The 23,010-nt window shown below is 41.2% G+C and overlaps 1 protein-coding gene across 5 annotated transcripts in view; it reads left to right on the plus strand.

The window, feature by feature from the left end:
* Window positions 1–23,010, plus strand: part of kansl1b (KAT8 regulatory NSL complex subunit 1b) — a 307,114-nt gene that overhangs the window by 178,755 nt on the left and 105,349 nt on the right. The gene's annotated exons all lie outside the window — the stretch shown is intronic.

The raw sequence follows: 23,010 nt of genomic DNA on the forward strand, positions 1-23,010 counted from the left end.
GTCATTGAAGAAATATTTGGACAGCTACATGAATGGGATAGATATGGGGTGATTGGGCCCAAACATGGGCAAATGCCACTAGATTAATTGTGATACCTTGGTGGCATAGTCAAGCTGGGCCACAATTTCTGTTTCCCTGCTGAGGAGAGGGAATTCCAGAATTTTGAACCAGTGATAGTGCAGGAGCGGTGATATAATTTCCAAGTCAAGATAGTTAGTAGCTTAAAGGGGAATTTGCAGGTGGTGATGTTCTCATGTATTTGCTCCCATTGTCCTTATAAATGAAAGTGGGCATGGTTTGGAAGATGCTGTCCATGGATCTTGGGTGAATTTCTGCAGTGCCACTTGTAGATAATGTACATTGCTACTAAGTATCGGTGGTAGCGATGAGATATTAAAGAGTTAATTTGCTCTACTGACCTGCAAGAAATTGAATGCCCCAGGGGTAAGGTGGTGTATCTTTGTCTTTTAGGTGGAATGTGGGAAATTTACATGGCCATTTCCTTGCCATTCAGGGATGATTTACATTTTCATCCAGAAATCAATAAGAACACTACAGTTGGAATTTGGCTACTCCCCTATAGTTAGAAAAAACAATTTGCAACAGATTTGACCATGAAGGGATAATTTGCATTACATTGTTTCTTGAGGTGGGGTGGTCACTGCATTATATGTTGAGTGGCATGTGACTGTGAGGGAGTGACTGGGGGTTCTCTTCTGAGCATGACTAAGTATGATGTAAAGATTTTGTATAAAGGAAGGACTGTTTCCTTTGTTTAGTGAGAACTTTTGCCATGACCCCGAAGTCCTGTGAGATGTGTTAAAGGCTTTTCCAAAACCTGTCCTGTACTGTGTTTAATAAATTTGGTTGCTTGTTCACAGATGTGGTCGTTTGCAGTTGCATCAAGTGTGTAAGAGCCTCAGAAAAAAATAACTTAACAGAGAAAGTGAATGCATGTGAATGTGGTGCCAGCCAAGCAGGCTGCTGTGTTCTGACAGTGTAAAGCTTCTTGTGTTGTTGTAGCCAAGTAAGGAATATTCCATAACACTGCTGACTTGTGCCTTATAGAAGTTGGGCAGACTTGGAGGAGTCAGGAAGTGAGTTAATGCCCTTAGTATTCCTCACTTCTGCCTTCTCTTATAGCCACTGTTTATGTAGTGATTGAACAAGTGTTTCCAAAACATCAAGAGGGACCAAGGTTTAAAATCTTACCTTGTGGGCCTGTCAGTCCCCAGATACCAGTATTCCAAGCGGTCGCTGACACCATCCGATTATAACTATTCGTTTGGATTCCTATCTGGCTCACTAATATTGTTATCCCATTTCTGTATCAGTCGAAGCAAGCACTCAGAGATACAGTATGGCTCTACCTTCTTTCCCTTTATCACGAGCCCAGGAGAGAGATCAATCATCCGTTTACGCAAAGACATGAGTTCTTGGTCTTTTCTCGAACAGCAGATTCTAAAGGAATTATATCGTCACTCACAGGGAGCAGCATCCAAATAAGACAACATCTAAATTGTTTGGGTGACCATTACATTCGCAAGCATCAACAGTAAAGATTAAGCCATTTGCCATGACACAATTGATGTTCCCCACTTCGTTAATTGGTATTATACAATGAATGTTCTTCACCTTGTTAAACTACTACCCTTGCCTGCAGCATCTCATTATTTACTGCAAGTTCTTACCTGGTCAAAGTTATGCTCGCTGAGCCTTTGTCAAGCAACACTAAACTTAACTCATTCCCTACCTGCTTATACTTTATGCACATTCTCAGGAGGACTGTGATCAACTGAAACAAATTAATATTGAGGTGGAGGAAGTAGTAGCAGTTTTAGGGGTTTGAAAATTGGATAAGTCTCCAAGTTCAGTTAAGATGTATGGGAGCCAAGGGAGGCGATTGTAGGGGACCTAATTTTAATTTTTAAATTCTCTCTGGCCACTGAACAGATGCAAGAGGGCTAGAGAAATGTGACAAGATTCTTTCAGAAGGGTGACAGGGAGAAACCAGTGAATCACAGGCCAGGGGCGGGCACTGTGGCTCAGTGGTTAGCACTACTGCCTCATAGTGCCAGGGACCCGGGTTCAATTCTGTGTGGATTTTACACTTTCTCCCAGTGTCTGTGTGGGCTTCCTCTGGTTAGTCCAGTTTCCTTCTACAGTCCATAGATGTCAAAGTTAAGCGGATTAATCGTGCTAAGTTGCCTATAGAGTCCAGGGATGTGCAGGCTAGTTGGATGAGCTAAGGAAAATGCAGGGGTAGGGTGAGGGTGGGAAGGTGGTTTTGGGTGAGATGCTATTCGAAGGGTCTGTGTGGACTCAATGGGCTGAATGGTCTGCTTCCACACTGCAGGGATTCTATGATAAATCTAGTATCAGTGATGGGAAAACATTGAGCAAATTTTGAAGGACTGAATTAATTTCTACTTCGAGAGGGATTAGTCAAAGATCGTTACGTGGTATTACCAAGGGAGGTCATGTCTCGCCAGTTTCAACGAAGTTTTTGTGGTGACTAGGTGTATCAGCGAGGACAGTGCAGCTGTGTTACGTAGCTACATAGACTTTGGTAAGGTATATCTATGTGTCACACGGGAGGCTAGTTAGGAAGGTATGGTCTCTTAGGATCCAGAGTTGTTCAGAAAATTGATCCAAAATTGCCCTGGTAGGAAGAGGCAAATAAAATGGATATTTTTGACTGAATGTTTATGACCAGTGACACAATACAGGATTTGATGCTGGGTTCCTTGAAATGTGTAGTCTACTATAATCTAGACATTAATGGAGGTGGTTTCATCAGTACATTCGCAAATACCATGAAAATTAGTCATGTTTGGAGACGCCAGTATTGGACTGGGGTGTACAAAAGTTAAAAATCACACAACACCAGGTTATCGTCCCAACAGGTCTCATGCTTCCAAATAAACCTGTTGGATTATAACCTGGTGTTGTGTGATTTTTAACTATGAAAATTAGTGGTGCTATAAATAGTGAGGAGGAAAGCCTTTGATTTTGGGCCGATATGTGCAGGCTGGTCGGATAGTCAAAACTATAGCAGACCGAAATTTAATCCTGCCAAGTAAGAGTAATTGCATTTTGGAACGTCTAACATGGCAAGGGAGTAAATGGTGAATGGTAGGATCCTGGAAGCTACATGGAATCAGAGATACCTTGGTATGCATGTCCACAGATGGTTGGAGGCTGTGGGATACTTGCTTTTATTTGTCATGGTGTTTGAACATCAGAGCAGGGAGGTTATGGCAGAACTGTATAAGACATTAATTAGGCCAGAGCTAGAATACGGTGCAGTTCAATTCGCCACACATTAGCAAAGGTGTGATTGCACGAGATCAAGTACAGAGGAGATTCACTGGGATGTTGCCTGGGTTGGAACCTTTTAGCCATCAAGAGGAACTGGATTGGATAAGGTTGATTTCTTAGTTAGGAGAAGGCTTAGGGTGGAATGAGGTGTGGAATATTTGATTGAGGTCTACAAAATTGAGGGGCATAGATGGGAAAAAACCTTCCTCAGTCATGATGTCAGTAATCAGAAGGCATGAATTTAAGAGAAGGAGCAGGCGGTTGGGAGGAAATTAAAGAAGTGTTTTTTTTCACTCAGGATAAGTGGAACTCAATGCTGGAGAAGTTAGTAGAGGCAGAAGCCATCACGACACTTAAATGTTTAGATGAGAAACCTGGAAACACCAGAACAATCAAGGCTATGGTCTGACTGCTGGAATAGAGATTAGGAGAAAGTGAGGACTGCAAATGCTGGAGATCATATTCGAGAGTGTGGTGCTGGAAAAGCACAGTAGGTCAGGTAGCATCCAAACAGCAGGAGAATAGACGTTTCGGGCATAAACCCTTCATCGGGAATCTGATTAGGGATAGAGATGAGGGTAGAACAGTGCTTTTTGACTGAAATAAGTACAAATAGGCCATACAAACCCTTTTTCGATGTTTAATTCTGACTGTAGTTCTCCAATTCTTCAGCCCATTCCTCCTTGCAATGAAGACATGCAATAAAGAATTTTATGTCCCTTCCTCATTAGACCATCAGATCCCTCTGTATCAGAACACTTTGCAGCCTCTCTGCTTTGAAGTAGTATTCTACCTTTTTTTTATTCTTTCAATTAAATCATCGCCCCTCTTCCATTTAGGCCACAAGATGTGGGAACAGAATTAGGCTATTTAGCCCATCAAGTCTGCCACACTATTTGATTTATGGCTGATACGTTTCTCAAATCTATTCTACTGCGTTCTTCCTGTAACCCTGGATCCCCTTACTAATCAAGAATCTATCTATCTCTGTCTCAAATACACTCAATTACTTGACCTCCACAGCCTTCTGCAGCAATGAGTTCTTTTGCACCGTCAGGCTGAAGGAGTTCCTCTTTATCTAAAGCATTGTCTACTTACTCTGAGGCTGTGCTCTTGGGTACTAGCCTCTCCTACTGGTAGAAACGACTTTTCCGCTCCATTCAGCCCTCTCAATCTTGTTTAAGTTTCAATGAGTCCCCCACCATGATTATTGTAATAATGTCTTTCTTGTATGCCTTTTCTATCTCTTGGTTTATTTTCTCTCTCTGATGTGGAGGATCTGGTGTTAGACTGGAGTGGACAAACTTAGAAATCACACAACACCAGGTTATAGTCCAACCAGTTTATTTCGAAGTGCTGGCTTTCGGAGCACTGCCCCTTCATCAGGTGGCTGTGGCTGATGAAGAAGCAGCGCTCCAAAAGCTAATGCTTCCAAATAAACCTGTTGGACTATAACCAAGTAATGTGTGATTTTTAACTATTTTCTCTCTCACATCCTCACTCTTGCTCAGAGGGCTATCCATAATTCCCATTAGGGCAGTCTTTCTTTTACAGTTCCTCAACTGTACCAACACAGATTCTCACTTTGTAACTCTCTTACAAACCAAGCAACCTTTACCAAATGTTAGCCTGCTCACTTGTCCTAAGATTCTTTTACAGACTCTTCATTTACTTATTATTTGGTTCTCTGCCAATCTTGATATTATTATTTCTGGCTGCTGCACAGACTATCCCTTCAAACAGGGCTTCCCAAATTTGGGCTTGGGACTTCAGGTGGGGTCACGAGCACCCAAGGCAGCAGTAGCAGCAGCAGATCTGAGTTATAATAGTTGCCCTCAAAAGGACAAGTCCTGTACTCTTGCAAGCCTCACAACAGTTTTCAAGCCTTGAAAATGGGGTCACAATGTAGAAGTAAAATTTGGGGAGTACTGCCATAATATAAGTCATTGATCTAGATTATAATTAATTGTGACCTAGCAATGATTTCTGTGGCACCCTATTTGAAGTTGCAATTCTAAAAATTATCCATTTATCCTGACTCTTTGCCATTAGCTGATTTTCTACAGGCATAAATGTACTGTTGCCACTATGGTAGTCAGAGTAGCTGTTTGTTTTGCTGTTTATTTATTCCATTCTCTGTTGTCTTTTATCATGTGCTCGTGCTTAGTGGTGTAATCCAAACTCTCCTCTTCAACAAGCTTGTACGCAACTTAAATGAGTAAAGGAAGCGTTATTGAGGGCCATGGGATTTACACAGCAAGGATGCAGGTGCAATTCTTAAGGACACCTACCATTTTGAAAGCTCTGTTAGAGTCATAGGGATACACAGCACGGAAGCAGACCCTTCGGTCCAACCTGTCCATGCCAACCAGATATCCTAAACTTATCTAGTCCCATTTGCCAGCACTTGGCCCATCTGCCTCTTAAATCTTTCCTATTCATATGCCCATCCAGATGCCTTTTAAATGTTGTAATTGTATCAGCTGCACTGGCAGCTCATATCATACATGCACCACTCTCTGCATGTAAACATTGCCCCTTAGGTCCTTTTTAAATCTTTCCCCTTTCACCCTAAACCTCTGCCGTCTAGTTCCTACCTCCCCAGGGAAAAGATATTGTCTATTCACCCTATCCATGCTCCTCATGATATTTTAAGGTTACCCCTCGGCCTCCAACACTCCAGGGAAAATTGCCCCAGCCTATTCAGCCTCTCCCTGTAGCTCAAACCCTGCAAACCTGACAATATCCTTGTAAAATATTTTCTGAAACCTTTCTAATTTCCCTATAAGAGGAAGACCAGAGTTATCAAATCTCTGTCTGAACCCCAGTTGCTTACCAGTATATAGCCTGAATTACTCATCCCATGAACCCATTGGAGTGTTCTTGTTGAATTCTTTTTCTTGAAATTTTTACACACTTGATGCAACTGCAATATGCCAACTTTTGTGAGCAACAAAATTTTATTACGCAAGTACAAGCTTTCTAGAATAACCCTTAACACACTTAACGGGGTTTTTGGAGCCATGTCAAAGATCTCTCTGAGCAAATGAAACAGTTTTTCTTTTATAGTACAAGAGTTTCACATTACAGTCAGAAACACCCACTTGACGACCCCCAGCCATTCCCTACAGTCACACGCCACTCAAGACTAAATGTAGTGATCACACCATTTCCAGAAACAATGTAAATCCATGCCGAGATAGCCAGATCTGATGTGAATCTTTTTTTTAAACTACAGAATATGGTCAGAATTGTAATTGCTATGTTCTTTGGATTCTTAATAGGAGATGGTAATATAAATTGCCACTCTGAATACTTAGGAAATGTCCATGCAAATGGCTCTGAATGTCAAGGGATGGGAATGTAAATTCCTTACATTCTACCTGTGAGACAGAAATGTACACCCGAAAACAGAGGCTTACCACCCTAACCTCGGACCATCCACTTTCCTGCAGGTTAGCAGAGCAAATTGACCCTTTAATATCTCATTCTGACCCTCACTTTGAGCACTCTGCATGGAATGGTGAACTGTAGGGCATCCAACTCAGCCTCGCCACCTCCCTAAATAGCTTTTTTTTTGTTCATCGTCATGGGTCTTGAACAATATACAAGTTGCCTAACTATCCTCAAGATGTAGTCTGTGTGAGATATATCAACTACTGTTCACTACTGATGCCATTTTCCTGACGTTCATCCTTGTGTGCTTCATGATTTTGGGTTGTTTTACTTTAAGTAGATCTGAGTTTGTTGATGTGGACCCTGAGCTGCTTGCTATGAACCATTCAAGACTGAGATTTTAATACAGGTTGTTCTCGTATAACGTGTGTTTTTTTAACAGGAATTGGCTCTAACATGATTGATGAGTTGTGGAAGCTGTTTGAATAGCAGGTTTGACAGTTTTCCATTGCGATCTTGTACACCGCAATTTTCCATAGCGTGGGGTTGCAGAGGAACGCAACTAACCCGTTATAGCAGAACGACCTGTATGAGGAGACAGGGCCCATGTGGTCAATCCCTACCTCAGCCTATCTGATACTGACACCATCATCCCCATGCTGTTTGTCAACTCTCGACATGACTGCTTGAGTTGTCTCCCATCCAGCCTCCTATCTTATTTCCCCCAAACTTTGGCTGATGCTAAATTAAATTACCCATAATGATCTTATTGACCATCACCCTGGTCCTATCTGATCTACATTGAATATGGTTTCCTGTGTTTTTAACCTTTGTTCTGGCCTTCCCTTTAACTATTAATTAAATGCCCATACAGTGCTCTCTTCAAACTCTGATGTTCTGACTTGGATTGAATAATTGCTGTCCTTTGATCAAACTTCAGGTTACCATATTTAATCTTCTGTCAGGCACCCAGTTTTTAATTGCTGTTTGGTAGCACCTCACACTGTTCCACAAAGATGCTATGTAAACACAAGTGCTGTTGATTTGGGATCTGATGCATAATGTTTTTAAATTGCTCAGTAACAGGAAAGATTCTTCATTTCTGTACCATCTGTTATTATCTGTGTTGTCTGTTTACTGGTGGTTTCAGTTGGCTTGGGAAAATAATTACCATTGGCCATAAAATAATATTACAGTAGTCATTTACCTTGTTCTCTGTTCCCTTGTTGACCTTTGTTATCATGCTACAAGCAGCTTACCTTCAGTTGCTTTGTCCAAGAGAAATAAAATAGATCGTTTGCACAGAGGCAAGCAGAATTGTATTCTTATTTCTGTCACTACTGGGTTATTGGAATTTTGATAAGACTTTTTTTTTAAACCCAAGCAGGTGGTGAGTTTCTCCATGTCATAATAGTATAACAACTCATTTCAAATAACTTGGATGTGGTATACTCAATTTCCAAGCGTGCTTGAGGGCTGGTTTTCTCCAGAAGCAGCTGAGTACTGAACTAGTGACTGAGCAATCTGAAGCTGATTATTTACATCTTAGTTAAGTAACCACTCTACATATTAAAATATTGAAATTGTATTTTGCCTTTTAATGCCAGATGGTTGGTGATGAACTGGGCATGATGTAGTATACGTGATAGTTTTCTTTAAAGCTGGTATGATCTTTCATGTTAAATGTGAAAGCTCATGGAAAAAGTCAGCATCTTGTTTGAGGAACTAACTTTGAGGTCGAGATGAGAATGTGTATAGGGTATAAGCAGGCAGGGAAAGAGTTAAGTTCTGAGTTTTGTGAAACAAGTGGTTCAGCTGAGCATGACTCAGATCATATAACAATTTACAGCTAACGATGGGAAACTGGAGGCAAGGGTAATAGGTTAACAAGGTGGAAAAGTCATTATGTAGAACCTTCTAACAATATTGGAAGCACTCAGTATGTGCGGTCTGTTTAACAAGGTAAAAAGTATTCATTATGTGAAGTCAGTTATTCATTGTGTAACAGCAGATGGCTTAATCTTTACTACTGACACTTGCTGATTGTAACGGTCACTCAATCAATATGTTGCCTTATCTGGATGCTCCTCCCTGTAAAATGACTATATAGTTAATTGAGAAACTGCTGTTCCAGAGAAGACAGTGACCATGTCTCTGTGCACATGGGTAATCGTTCTCTCTCCCTCCAGCGCCAGAATAAACATGAAGGAAGCAAATCTACACTGTCTCTCTGAGTGTTTTGCTTCAACTGAGGGGGAACTGGGATGACAGAGAGAGATGGTTCTTTATCATACCATGCATTCACACTAAGCTGAACCACTTTGAAGTTTATAGGTATTTGTTCATTTAGTTTAGAGATGATCTCGAGGGACCAGTTTGAATTCAGAAAAAAGCAAAGAATGTAATGCAGTAATTCTTGAACAGGGGTGGGAGCAACATAGTTCAACTGCATGGAAAAAGGTAGATTCCAACTGTGTTATCTCAAATGGGATTACAAACTCTGAGAAAAATGGGGTGGAGATTGGTGGGGGTGGAGGGAAGGGAAAAATAGTGAGGAGTAGGTAGTAAGGAGAACTGGGAATGTGGAATAAGGAGAGTGGGATTGAACAGTTAGAGCAAGAGAAAGGTATTAAAGAGGATTTAAGAGTCTTGGATGTTGCTGCAAATGAACTCTGACAATGCCTCAGGAATGCATACTGAGAGGGCGAGTGAAGCAGGCATACAAGGATTACAACACGGTGCAACAAATGGATGGATGCACTTTAGGAGCAGGGGTTATGAATTGAAGTTTTATTTACACTGATTTGGGGGGGAAAGCACTTTCTTGTGGGCTTCACACAAGAATTTGGGAAGATGTGCTCATAAACGGAAATGCTGTCATTTCTCATGTCGTGATTCCACAAAACATGCTTGTTGCAAGCCAGTGTTCCAATAGTGGCCCCTTTTGGTATTCTGTTTGCTGTCATATGCTTTATGGATACCTGCAAAGAGTATCTATGTACAAAGTTGAACTGGCAGAAAATTGTTGATTATGGCCTGAAAATTGGTAATGGTGTTGATTGTGAAGAGGATGGCCTCCGTCTAATTGATCATTTGATAAATTGGGCAGAGAAATGCCAGATAGAATTTCATTCTGATGAGTGATGCAATGCATTTTGGGAGTCCTATAAAGGCGAATGATAGCCAGTTGAATTGTCAGGCTCTCAAGAGTACTGAGGAGAAAAGGGGCCTTGGTGTGTCCTGAACATGTCAGTATAGGTAGACAGGTTGGTGAAGGAGAATTATGGGATGCTTGCTTTCATAAGCTAGGACATAGATAAAAGGAGAAAGGAAGCCTTGTTACAAATTGATAAAGTATTGGTTAGACCACAGATGGAACAATGTGTGCAGTTCTAGTCGCCACACATTGGAAGGATGTAATTGTACTGTAGAGGATCAAGAGGAGGTTCATCAGGATGTTGCCTTAGATGGAAAAACTCAATTATGAGGAGAGATTGAAGGGGGACTGAATGAGGTATGCAAAATTGAGAGACACAGGGGAAATTGTTTGTTCAAATCTTGTCTGCCATGGCAGATATGTCCAAGACCAGAGGGAAAAACTTTAAGGTGAAGACTAAGTGGATTAGAGGAGATCTGAGGGAAAAAGATTTTCACCTGGAGAGTGGTAGGTATATGGAAGGTGCTGCCTGAGACAGTGGTCAAGGCAGTTACACTCAACATTGAAGAAGCATCTGGATGTGTATTTAAAAGTCAGGCCATAGTAGGCTATGAACCAAGTTCAGGTAAACAGAATTAGTATAGTTTGGTGTTTGTGGGTCAGTGTAGACATGATGTGCCGTGACTATGCTATATGACTCTCAAATAAGACTTAAAAACTGTTGATAGAGTCATAGCCCTTCGCCTCAACATATCCATGCTGACCAGGTTTCCGAAACTGAACTCGTCCCATTTGCTTGCGTTTGGCCTCTTCAACCTTTCCTGTCCATGTCCTCATCCAAATGTCTTAAATATTGTAATTGTATTCATCTCTACCACTTCCTCTGGCAGCTCATTCCATATCCACACCACCATCTGTATGAAAAGGTTGCTTCTCAACTCCCTTTTAATTCTTGCCCCTCTCACCGTAAACCATGACTTCAAGCTTTGGACTCCCCTACTATGGGAAAAAGACCTTTGGCAATTAACTTGTATCTCTGCTTCTCATAATTTTATAAACCTCTTTAAGTTCACCCCTTCGCGTCCTACGCTAGCTCTCCCTGGATCTCATGTGATCTAACTTACTAAGCTGTCTACATTACAGAACCATGTCGAATGTCTTGTTCAAGTCCATGTATGCAACATCTATCACTCTACCTTCATCTATCTTAGTCACCTCTTCAAAAAAGCTCAAGCAAGTTTGTGAGACATGATTTCCCACACATAAAGCCATGCTGATTATCCCTAATCAATTCTTGCCTTTCCAAATGCATGTCAATCCTGTCTGTCAAAATCTCCTCCAACAACTTAATTACCACTCACCAGTTTGTAGTTCCCTGTCTTTTTTCTTTGCAGCCTTTCTTAAATAATGGCACAGCATTTCAGTCTTCTGCCCCTCACCCATGGCTGTCAATGATGTAAATATCTCTGCTAAGGGTCCCACAGCGTCTTTCCCAGCTCCAACAGTGTGTTGGGATACACTTGATCTGGTCTCAGGAATTTATACACTTTTGTGTATTTTAAGACATTGTGCCCCTTCTCTTCTGTGATATGGACTCTCTTTCAAGCCATCGCTATTTATTTTCCAAGGTTCCTTAGCTTCCATGTCTTTGTCCACCATAAATATTGATGCGAAAAATTCATTTGGGATCTCGCCTATCTCCTGTGGCTGCACACATTGGCGATCTCATTGATCTTTAACAACCCTATTCTCTCCCCACATCATCTTTTGCCCTGAAAGAATAATAGAGTAGAGTCTCCTTAGATTCTCTGTTACCGTATCTGCCAAAGCTATCTCATGTCCTCTTTGTGCCCTCCTTATTTCCCTCTTAAATGAACTCCTACACCCCATATTCCTCAAGGTATTCACTTGATTCCAACTGCGTCTGCATTATATATGTCTCCTTCTTCTAGTCATCCAGTGTTCCCTACTCCTACCAGTCTTTCCCCTCACACTAACAGGAGCATGCTGGCCCTGAACTCACATCATCTCACTTTTGAAAGTCTCTCACTTGCCAGAAGACCCTTTACCTGAGAACAGCCTCCCATGATGAACTTTTGAACATTCCTGTCTGATATCATCAAAATTAGCCTTGGCCCAATTTAGAATTTTAATTTATTGATCAGAACACTTTTTTTCCTTGGCTTTTTAAAACTAATAGAATTCTGGTAATTGGTCCCAAAGTTCTCCCACAGTACCACCTCAGTCACTTGCCCTATCTTGTTTCCCAAGCGATGTTGGAAACTTGAAACAAAATTAGAAAATGAGAACTCTGGAAGTCTGGAAGCATTTGTTAAGAGAACAATAGAATTAATGTTAGAAGTCCAATAACCCTTTGTTAGAACTGTTAATTCACCCTTGCTCTCCTAGGTCAAAAGCTGATAGTGCACCAAGTCATCGAGTTGTTTGATGTTGAAAATGACAGACATTCTATATCAAAGAATACTTTCAGCATCAAATGGACGTCCTCTTCAATATGTGAAGTTTGGTTTGACCGCCAGCCTCAAGATTCCATATTCAAGTACATTCCCATGCTGCTGTGTATCAATATTGACATTGTGATGATGCAGCTTGTGCTTAGCTTTGCATATCTAGGTTCTGCAATAACCAGCAACATGTTGCTGAAATCAGATGGTGTGTGGGTGTTGCTTGGTAGGTAGGTATTTGTTGCCTGTTCGCATGGCTTATTAGAAGGGGCTGATGAGCCACTGCCTTGAACTGCTACAGTCCTTAGAATAAAGTAAAACCCACAGTGCTTTAAGGAAGGGAACTTGAGGATTTTGGCTTAGGAACAGTATTGGAAAAGGAATATAAATAGTTCCAAGTTGGGATTGTACATGTTTGGAGGGGAACGTTTCCCTTGTACACAGTAGAGTTTGTGGATTTAAGAAAATGCTGTTGGAGGAGTGTCATGGTGTGTATCTTGGTGTGTACTGCTGCAGCAGTGGTGGAGGAAGTGAATGTTGAAGGTGGTAGGTCGATGCCAATCAAGTACATTCCTTTGCCTTTAACTGTGTTTTTCTGTTCCTGTATCATATGATTTAGGGTCCAAATGAAATTGGTAGGTTTCCAATTGGCTCGTAGTGTGGCTTGTTTTCTATAATCTGAAAAATTACTTGCATGTTAGTTGTCAGTTTTTAAGATCTTGTGGTACAGTGGCCCACCTCCGACATCAGGAGGTCTGGATCAGGTCCCACCTCAGAATGCAATGACAGCAGAAGTGTCATTAACACATCCATGCAAGTTGTTACATATGTGTTTAAAAAAATGGTTTGTTAGCTTAAACACTGGAGTTGTCCACTCTTGATCCCTTTCCCCTGTTCAAATATTTTTTCAGTTCCCTTGTTACGTGTTTACTTTATCCAGGATAAAACATTTCATGTTCTCATGACTATCATAATGAAAACCTTTTCCACCTTCCATCATGGTTGTAAAATATGTCACTTGAGGATAATCATATAACTCATGAGGAAGTGACCAATTGTTCCTACATAGTCACATGGCCAGAACTCCATCCACTTGTCTTGCACCTCGTTGCTCCACTTCAAAAGGCAGTGCTTCTCTGTGGTATGTTCATTTGTTTGCAGAGGAGAGTTGATGTACTCCACTGTGCAAAGTGTGCATGCCGCAAAACTGCGTTTGCCAGCCATGTTGCCAAAACATTTCATCTCTCACTCGCCAAGCAAATACCAGAATGCCAAGTTTTTATGCAAGGGAAGAAAAAGACATTGGGTAGAAGTTGACTATGACTTTGGCTTTGCTAATGGAGAAATTTATTGCTCCATTTCTGAAGATGAAAAATGCAACAGTGGCTTGGATGTGTTGAAGTATTGTCTGTCTGTCGGAGCGAAATGGTGGACAATTGGAAGCATAACTGAAGACTGTTGATTCATGTTGCCACTTAAGGATAGGGATTTGCAACTACCTTCTATTCCAGCTCATCTGCATAATTCCCTCATATTGTGTGTAGCTTTTAGAAAATAAGATATAAAAGTGATATAAAAGCAAAACTCGGAAAGCTGGAATTGTGTGGTATCAGGAAGAGTAGCATGGGACTCTGTTGTTTGGGGTCATACCTAACCAGCTTCAGGATGTCTCTTCAGGAATTCCTCAACGGGTCATGGGTCCAACCATTTCACCTGCTTCAATGGTCTTCCCTCCATCATATGGTCTGCAGCGGGGCATGTATGCTGATATTGCACAATTCGGCACTATTTTGCAACTCCTCAGATTCTGATGAAGCCTGTATTGTTATGGAGCAAGAACTGGATAACGTCCAGGCTGGGGCTGACATGGCAAAATATATTCACACTACACAAGTCTCTAGCATTGATATTGTCTAATAAGGGAGAATCCAGCCATTACCTTTTGATTTTCAGTGATATTTCCATTTCTGAATGCCCAGCTTTTAACATCATGGGGACTACCATTGATCAGAAACTAAACTAAACTAGTTGTGGCTAAAAGAGGAAGTTGGAGACCAAGAATACTGCAGCAAAAAAGAACTCCTCTCCTGTCTTCCCAATGCTGTCCTCTACCCATCAAGCACATATCAGGAAATATTGGATACTCCCAGCACCACCAATCATCGAGAAGGACAAGGGCAAGTGAGCACCACCAGCTGCAAGCTCCCCTCCAAGCCACACCACCTAGACTTGGAACTATGTCAATGTTCATTCATTGTTGCTTAGTCAAAATCAAGTAACCTCTTTCCTAACAGTAGTGTCATCCCAAGGCCTGAGGGAGATTAAGAGTGCAGTTCACCACAGCCTTCTCCAGGGCAACTGGGGATGAGTAATAAATGCCGATTCAGTTCACCCACATCCTGTGATCAAATAATTTAAACCGAATGAAATCTTATCCTTGTATAAGTATGCAATCAAGTCATTTTTTTAGACCCTTTGGCCTGAAACGTCTGATGTGTCTTTTGAAAGGCTGAATGGATTGCTTTAAACCAATGTGACTAATTCGAGAGTGTGGTGCTGGAAAAGCACAGCAGGTCAGGCAGCATCCGAAGAACAGGAGAATTGACTTTTCAGGCATCAGGGCTTAGACCTGAAACATCTATTTTCCTGATGTTCACATGCTGCCTGACTTGCTGTGCTTTTCGACTCTAATCTCCTGCATCTGCAGTCCTCACTTTCTTCCAAAAGGGACTAATTATCCATGTTGTCCAGAACTATTCCAGTAATGCTGACCTCAAAGATCTAGACTCATATCCTTTTCCTACATATAATGGGATGTTAGCAGACTATTTGTGACAGGATTATATGATTGCTATTTCATCTCCAGATTTATTGTAATATCTTTTAACTGGGAAGCTTTAAGGTTAACTCTTTCAGTGACTTAATTGCCTACTCAATTTTTCATACTTCAGCGGCCTTTTTGAAGACTCCCATTAAGAACATGCTGACTGTCATCCAATACCCTGGCCAGTAAACTTTACAGTTCATTTGGATTAATTAGATTCTTGGATTTGTTCTGAATCATGTTCCTGAGTATATATCCTGAACCATTCTACTGTGATACTGGTATACAGAAACCTCTTCCTTTGGAGACTAGGCATATCTGAGAACAATTTGCCTAGCTACTGTTACGTCATTTCTGGGGTCTATAACAAAATAGAGAACAGATAACCTGCTTGCATACTTGAGCAAATCAGTCCCATATGCTGAAGAAAATGTGCTGTCATTTCTAAATTGTTTTCCTCTCTCAAGTTGTTATTTATGTGCACACAATAGGTATTGTGCGAACCATTTTAGCATCCTGACTGGTAGCAAAAGGAACTGAGTTTCTGTGTTACTGTTTTTACTAAAATTAGTAATGTGGCAAAGACATCCCTCAGTTGTGTCCGTTTTCTAGTGTTAGTGTTGTGTTCTGACTTTGAGTTAATGATATAGTATTTATAATTGGGAGTTTAGCTGCTGTTCCTTTTTATTTCTAAGTCATTTTGACAAATTGAAATGCTGAGTCCGTAATTTACCTCTTCTGAAATTTACGGTCTTCACCTGTGAAATTGACTGCCACCAACTGCAACTGGAATTTGATCACTTTCTGATAAAGCAGGCAATGATGTGAGAATTGCAAAACTGAAAAGAGTATAAACTGCAAGAAAATTTTTTTTTGACCAGAATGAGCTTTAATACCCTTCTATTCTGACTTTTCTTTGTCTTAGCATCGCACATTTAAAGACTACATAGTGGATCACAACATAATGTCCATTAGGTGCGAATATTTGAGACCTTTCCGTGTCTGGAAATGGTTTGCATCTCTGAGGTATGGCTGAGATCCAAGAACTTGCTGTATAATCTATCAACATGAATAAGTTTCACCCACTGAACATACCTTAGTTTTTTGTGCTGAAATTTTCCTGCTGTCTCCCTCCTGCATAAAATGTCCTTCTGAATCAGAGATGAATAAAAGTGCTGGCCGAGCCAGAGAACTTGCATCTCATAAACAAATTAAAAGAGGAATTGGACTGAGATCAGACATAACTTTTAAATAGCTAAGATATCCCAAAAGGATGCCATCCTTATTGGAGCTCTCTGACAGAGGAGTCTACCTTATCCAGTTTAGTTGCCCCTTGATTTTAGAGTATGACTGTTTTAGCACTTCTCCATTTACATTTTTAATGTTGCTATGGGTTTTGCTTGCACACTAAGTGCAAAGTCCTGCTTGTGTTTTATTTGAAATATTAATTGGCATCAGTAAGTTTGGACTGTTGTGTTGCAGACAATGAATTAGTTTTAATTTCAAAAATGAGATAACAAGAGTCCAGAGACACTATATTCCTGTTAGATTGTCCGACTAGAGGGGAGGCCATATTGGATTTGGTACTTGGTAACGAACCGGGACAAGTGATGGGCTTGTTAGTGGTTGAACATTTTGGTGATGGTGACCACAATTCTGTGACTTTCACCTTGGTTAGGTGCGTGCAACAGGGAAGGTTTTACAATTGGAGGGGTGAAGGGTAAATATGATAGAAGACAGGATCTGAGGAGCATAAGTTGGGAGCATAGGCTGTCAGGGAAGGATATCGTGGAAATGTGGAACTTTTTCAAGGAACAGATACGATGTGTCCTTGATATGTATGTACCTGTCAGGCAGGAAAGAGATGGTCATGTGAGGGAACCTTGGTTGACGAGGGAGGTTGAATGTCTTGTAAAGAGGAAGAAGGAGGCTTACATAAGGTTGAGGAAACAAGGTTCAGACAGAGCGTTGGAGGGATATAGGATAGCCAGGAGGGAGCTGAAGAAAGGGATTAGGAGAGCTAAGAGAGGGCATGAGAAATCTTTGGCGGGTCAGATCAAAGGTAACCCCAAGGCCTTTTATGCGTATGTGAGAAACATGAGAATGACGAGAACGAGGGTAGGTCCGATCAAGGCCAGTTGTGGGAGACTGTGTATTGAGTCGGAAGAGATAGGAGAGGTCTTGAAAATGAGTACTTTTCTTCAGTATTTGCAAACGAGAGGGACTGTATTGTTGAAGAAGAGAGTATGAAACGGACTGGTAAGCTAGAAGCGATACTTGTTAGGAAGAAAGATGTGTTGGGCATTTTCAAAAACTTGACGATAGACAAGTTCCCCTGGGCCTGACGGGATATATCCTAGGATTATGTGGGAAGCAAGAGAGGAAATTGCAGAGCCGTTGGCAATGATATTTTCGTCTTCACTGTCAACGGGAGTGGTGCCAGGGGACTGGAGAGTGGCGAATGTTGTGCCCCTGTTCAAAAAAGGGAATAGGGATAACCCCGGGAATTACAGGCCAGTTAGTCTTACTTCGGTGGTGGCAAAGTAATGGAAAGGGTACTGAGGATAGGATTTGAGAGTATCTGGAAAGACACTGCTTGATTAGGGACAGCCAGCACGGAATCGTGAGGGGTAGGTCTTGCCTTACAAGTCTTATTGAATTCTTCGAGGAGGTGACCAAGCATGTGGATGAGGGTAGAGCAGTGGATGTAGTGTACATGGATTTTAGTGAAGCATTTGATAAGGTTCCCATGGTAGGCTCATGCGGAAAGTTAGGAGGCATGGGACAGAGGGAAATTTGGCCAGTTGGATAGAAAACTGGCTAACCGGTCGAAGTCAGAGAGTGGTGGTAGATGGTAAATATTCAGCCTGGAGCCCAGTTACAAGTGGAGTTCTGCAGGGATCAGTTCTGGGACCTCTGCTGTTTGTAATTTAATTAATGACTTGGAAGAGAGAGTCGAAGGGTAGGTCAGTAAATTTGCAGACGATACGAAGATTGGTGGAGTTGTGGATAGTGAGGAGGGCTGTTGTTGACTGAAAAGGGACTTCGATATGATGCAGAGCTGGGCTGAGGAGTGGCAGATGGAGTTCAACCCTGTCAAGTGTGAGGTTGTCCATTTTGGAAGGACAAATAAGAATGCAGAATACAGGGTTAACAGTAGGGTTCTTAGTAAGGTGGAGAAACAGAGGGATCGTGGGGTCTATGTTCATTGATCTTTGAAAGTTGCCACTCAGGTGGATAGAGCTTGTAAGAAGGCCTGTGGTGTATTATCGTTCATTAGCAGAGGGATTGAATTCAAGAGTCGTGAAGTGATGTTGCAGCTGTACAGGACCTTGGTTAGGCCACATTTGGAGTACTGTGTGCAGTTCTGGTCGCCTCACTTTAGGAAAGATGTGGAAGCTTTGGAGAGGGTGCTGAGAAGATTTACCAGGATGTTGCCTGGAATGGAGAATAGGTCGTATGAGGATACGTTGAGAGTGCTTGGCTTTTTCTCATTGGGACGGCAAAGGATGGGTGTCTTGATCGAGGTTTATAAGATAATCAGAGGAATAGATAGAGTAGACAGTCAGAAACTTTTTCCCCGGGTACAACAGAGTGTTACAAGGGGACATAAATTTAAGGTGAAGGGTAGAAGGTATGGGGGGATGTGAGGGGTAGGTTCTTTACCCAGAGAGTGGTGGGGGCATGAAATGCGCTGCCTGTGGGAGTGGCAGAGTCAGAAGCATTTGTGACCTTTAAGTGGCAATTGGATAGGTACATGGATGGGTGCTTAAGCTAGGATAAATGTTTGGCATAACATCGTGGGCCGAAGGGCCTGTTCTGTGCTGTATTGTTCTATGTTCTATGTTAGGGTGTAAGGCAAGGCTGGTAGGTATGGGGAATGTTGAATGGCTAGAGAAATTGAGGTTTTGGATAAAAAAAAAGAAAGAAGGATATGTCAAATACAGACAGCAAAGATTGAGTGAATCCTTAGAGTAGAAAGACAGTCGGAGTATTTTAAGAGGGAAACCAGGAGGGCAAAAAAGGGACATGAGACGGCATTGGCAAATAGATTTAAGGAGAATCCAAAGGGATTCTATAAAAACATTAAGGACAAAGGAGTAATTTGGAATAGAATAGGGCCTTTCAAAGATCAGCAAGTTAGCCTATGTGTGGAACAGGAGGAGATGATGGAGACATTAAACGAGTATTTTGCATGGAGAAGGGCATGGATGATAAAGAATGTGGGGAAGTAGATTTGAAATCTTGAAAAATGTCCATATTACAGTGGAGGTACTGCTAGATATCTTAAAATGCTTAAAGTTGGATAAATCCCCAGGACCTGATGAGGTGTACCCTAGAATTATGAGAGAAGCCAGGGAAGTAATTGCTGGGTCCCTTGCTGAGGTATTTGTATTATCGATAGTCACAGGTGAGGAAGACTGGAGGTTGGCTAACATGGTGCCACTGTTGAAGAAAGGTGGTAAGGAAAAGCCAGAGAACAGACTGGTGAGCCTGATATCGGCAGTGGGCAAGTTGTTCGAAGGAATTCTGAGCGACAGGGTTTATATGTATTGGAAAGGTCAAGGCTGATTAGGGATAGGCTTTGTGCGTGGGAAGTCATGTCTCACTTACTTGATTGACTTCTTTGAAGAAGTAGCGAAGAGGATTGATGAGGGCAAAGGATAGTTAAGATCTATATGGACTTCAGTAAGGCATTCAACAAGGATCCTCATGGGAGACTAGTTAGCAAGGTTAGATTTCATGGGATACATGGAGAACTAGACGTTTGGATACAGAACTGGCATGAAGGTCGAAGACAGAGGGTAGTGGTGGAGGGTTGCATTTCAGACTGAAGACCTGTGATCAGTGGAGTGCCACAAGGATCGGTGCTGGATCCATTGCTTTTCGTCATTTATATAATAATTTGGATGTGAACATAGGAGGTATAGTTAGTAATTTTGCAGATGACACCAAAATCGGGGGTGTAGTGGACAGTGAAGAAGGTTACCTCAGATTACACCAGGATCTTGATCAGATGGGCCAGTGGGCTGGGAAGTGGCAGATGGGATTTAATTTAGGTAAATATGAAGTGCTATATTTTGGAAAGGCCGATCAGAGCAGCACTTATATACTTAAACAGTAAGGCCCTGAAGAGTGTTGCTGAATATAGAGACCGTGGAGTGCAGGTTCCTTGAAAGTGGAGTTGCAGCTGGATAGGATAGTGAGGAAGGCATTTGATATGCTTTCTTTTATTGGCCAGAGCACTGAGTATAGAAGTTGGGAGGTCATGTTGTGGCGGTACGGGACATTGGAATATTGCGTGCAATTCTGGTCTTCCTCTTATTGGAAGGATCATATGAAACTTGTAAATCTCTTCTGAACTCTTTCAAGGATGTTGCCAGAGTTGGAGGATGTGAGCTACAGGAAGAGGCTGAGTAGGCTGGGGCTGTTTTCCCTGGAGTGTCAGAGGCTGAGGTGTGACCTTATAGAGATTTATAAAATCGTGAGGGCATGGATAGGATGAAGAGAAGAAGTCTTTTCCCAAAGTGACAGAAGGGGCAACTTTTTCATGCAGGGTTTGTTGTGTGTATGGAATGAGCTGCCAAAGGAAGTGATGGAGGCTGGTGTAATTACAAGATTTAAAAGGCTTCTGGATGTGTCTGTGAATGGGACATGGGCCAAGTGCTGGCAAATGGGACTAGACAGGTTAGGATATCTGGTCGTCATGGTCAAGTTGGACCAAAAGGGTCTGTTTCCATTCTATATATCTCTATGACTCTAAAAGTGGAATTTTGTAGTGTTCACTCATAGGTTATACAATAGTTTGTAACTGTTGGCGAAGCTTGATTCGATATTTTTGAGAGACTACTTGACATCGGATAACTATGGGTTAAGGAAGAAAAGACCCTTACTCCAGCTTATGAATTAGTTTTGAGTAACAGGATTCTCACAGAACTGACAATGGAGTAATTCGATTTAGACTTCCAAAGCCTGCAAGCAAGCGCGACCTCCCTCACTCCCTGTTCCTCTGCAACTGGAAGCAATCCTGCACAAAATACTTTGAAAAGAAGAAATGCTAACTCAATCCAAAGACCTAGATTTAACTGACCAGTCAATAAGTTGAGGATTGTCGCAATTGGTGATCAGCAGACTATCGCCAGAGAAGTATGAAAACAAAATCACCCCCTTCCACCTTTATGTTGGGAATCTTAATCCATAAAATATATTCTCTTTCAGCAATCCACCCACACTATTTCAGCAAAACCATTTAGCTGTTGTATTTGGAAACAAATGTACAGGTTTGGATTTGAAGGCATATAATTTATGTTTGCACATTACAGTTGCACAATCCTTTATCTGAAATGCTCAAGACCAGCTGGTTTTCAGAATTCAGAATTTTTTTAATTTCAGAATAAGTGACCGTTTGATGGTGAAATTTGTAGAAATCTTAGTGCAGGAGCATGACTCACTGAGTAAAATGGGGCCTTGAAACAGAATCGAGGCCTGCTGGTGTTGCCCCCCCACACATCGCATCTGAGTGACACCCAGCGAGTGGGCGTCAACTTGGTTTAACTGTTTGCACACCAAACAACCTTGTTAATGAGAAAAAACCTCTCAAAAACCTTTGAACTTCGGAACTTTCCGGATTTAGAATAAAGGATTGTCTCCCTGTAGTCATTAATAGTCTGCTTTGCTACATGGCAAAGATAAGTTTGTAGTGATTTTTTGCTTCATTGTTTATTAGCAAAACTAGGTGGTTGCAGTCAGGTAATTTAGCTAATTTAATCTTTCGTTATGTTTCACATTTATAACCATATGTGGAATAATGAGAGTTGATTTGCAGTGTGCTTTTCCTGTCAGGGTAATGACCTTTGGTATGACATTCCACTTGAAAATAATCTCTATAATCATAAGCTGTTCTCATGTCTGTGTTCATTCTTGGTGGTGAAATTTTAACTTGATGCTTTATAATTATTGAATCACCAACTGTCGGAAATAGTTTTTTTTCCTATTTAACGTATCATTACCCTTCCTAATCTTGAATAACTAATAGATCTTCTGATAACCTTATCAGAAGAAATGAAGCTCAATTAAGTAACATGTTAATTTTCAGATGACAGAAATAGAGATAACACTTAGTAACTTGACAGATAGGAATTGTATGAAATTTCGTGTTGAATGAAATATTTTGGCATGAATGGACAAAATGTTATGTGGTTTAATGAAAAGAACCACAATTTCTCTAGACTTGTATCAAAATTACATAATGTATGGTGCATATTTGTTGATCTATATCAAGGCTATTTAAGGTTGGGACTCAAACTGGTCCCGGTGTTCTGTCAGTGGCATAGCCAGTGATGTGTGACAACATTTGCCTCTGCTATTATACTCATTGCTTCAAAGCTTGATCCCAATAGGGTATTCTTTTGTTGTTTTATCGACTTACTCTGTCACTTTTCCAGTTCTCTGTCTCTGGCCTTTGTTTCTTTTGAAATTTGCTGTCCATTCATGCCAAAATATTTCATCTAACATTACATTTCATATAATTCCTATCTGTCAAGTTATTAAGTGTTATCTCTCTCTATTTTTGTCATCTGAAAATTTTTTCTCTCGCTTAGTTTAGATCATTTTGGATTCGTATTCTGAAGTATCTTTGACATTGGAGCATTACGTTTTAGACAAGAGGAACAAGAAACTTTGACAAAGTTGGGCGCAAGCAAAAAGTCAACCAGTGCAGATTCAGCAAGCCAAATAACCACCTCTGGTTGTGAATATTTAGTGTGTTTCTTGGATTATGCAGAATAACGTTTGTGCTATATGCCACTCAGATATGGAGTATTTCCTAATCCTTTTCAACTGCCTG

This window comes from Chiloscyllium punctatum, chromosome 42 (genome assembly GCF_047496795.1).
Source record: "Chiloscyllium punctatum isolate Juve2018m chromosome 42, sChiPun1.3, whole genome shotgun sequence".
Lineage (NCBI taxonomy): Eukaryota > Metazoa > Chordata > Chondrichthyes > Orectolobiformes > Hemiscylliidae > Chiloscyllium > Chiloscyllium punctatum.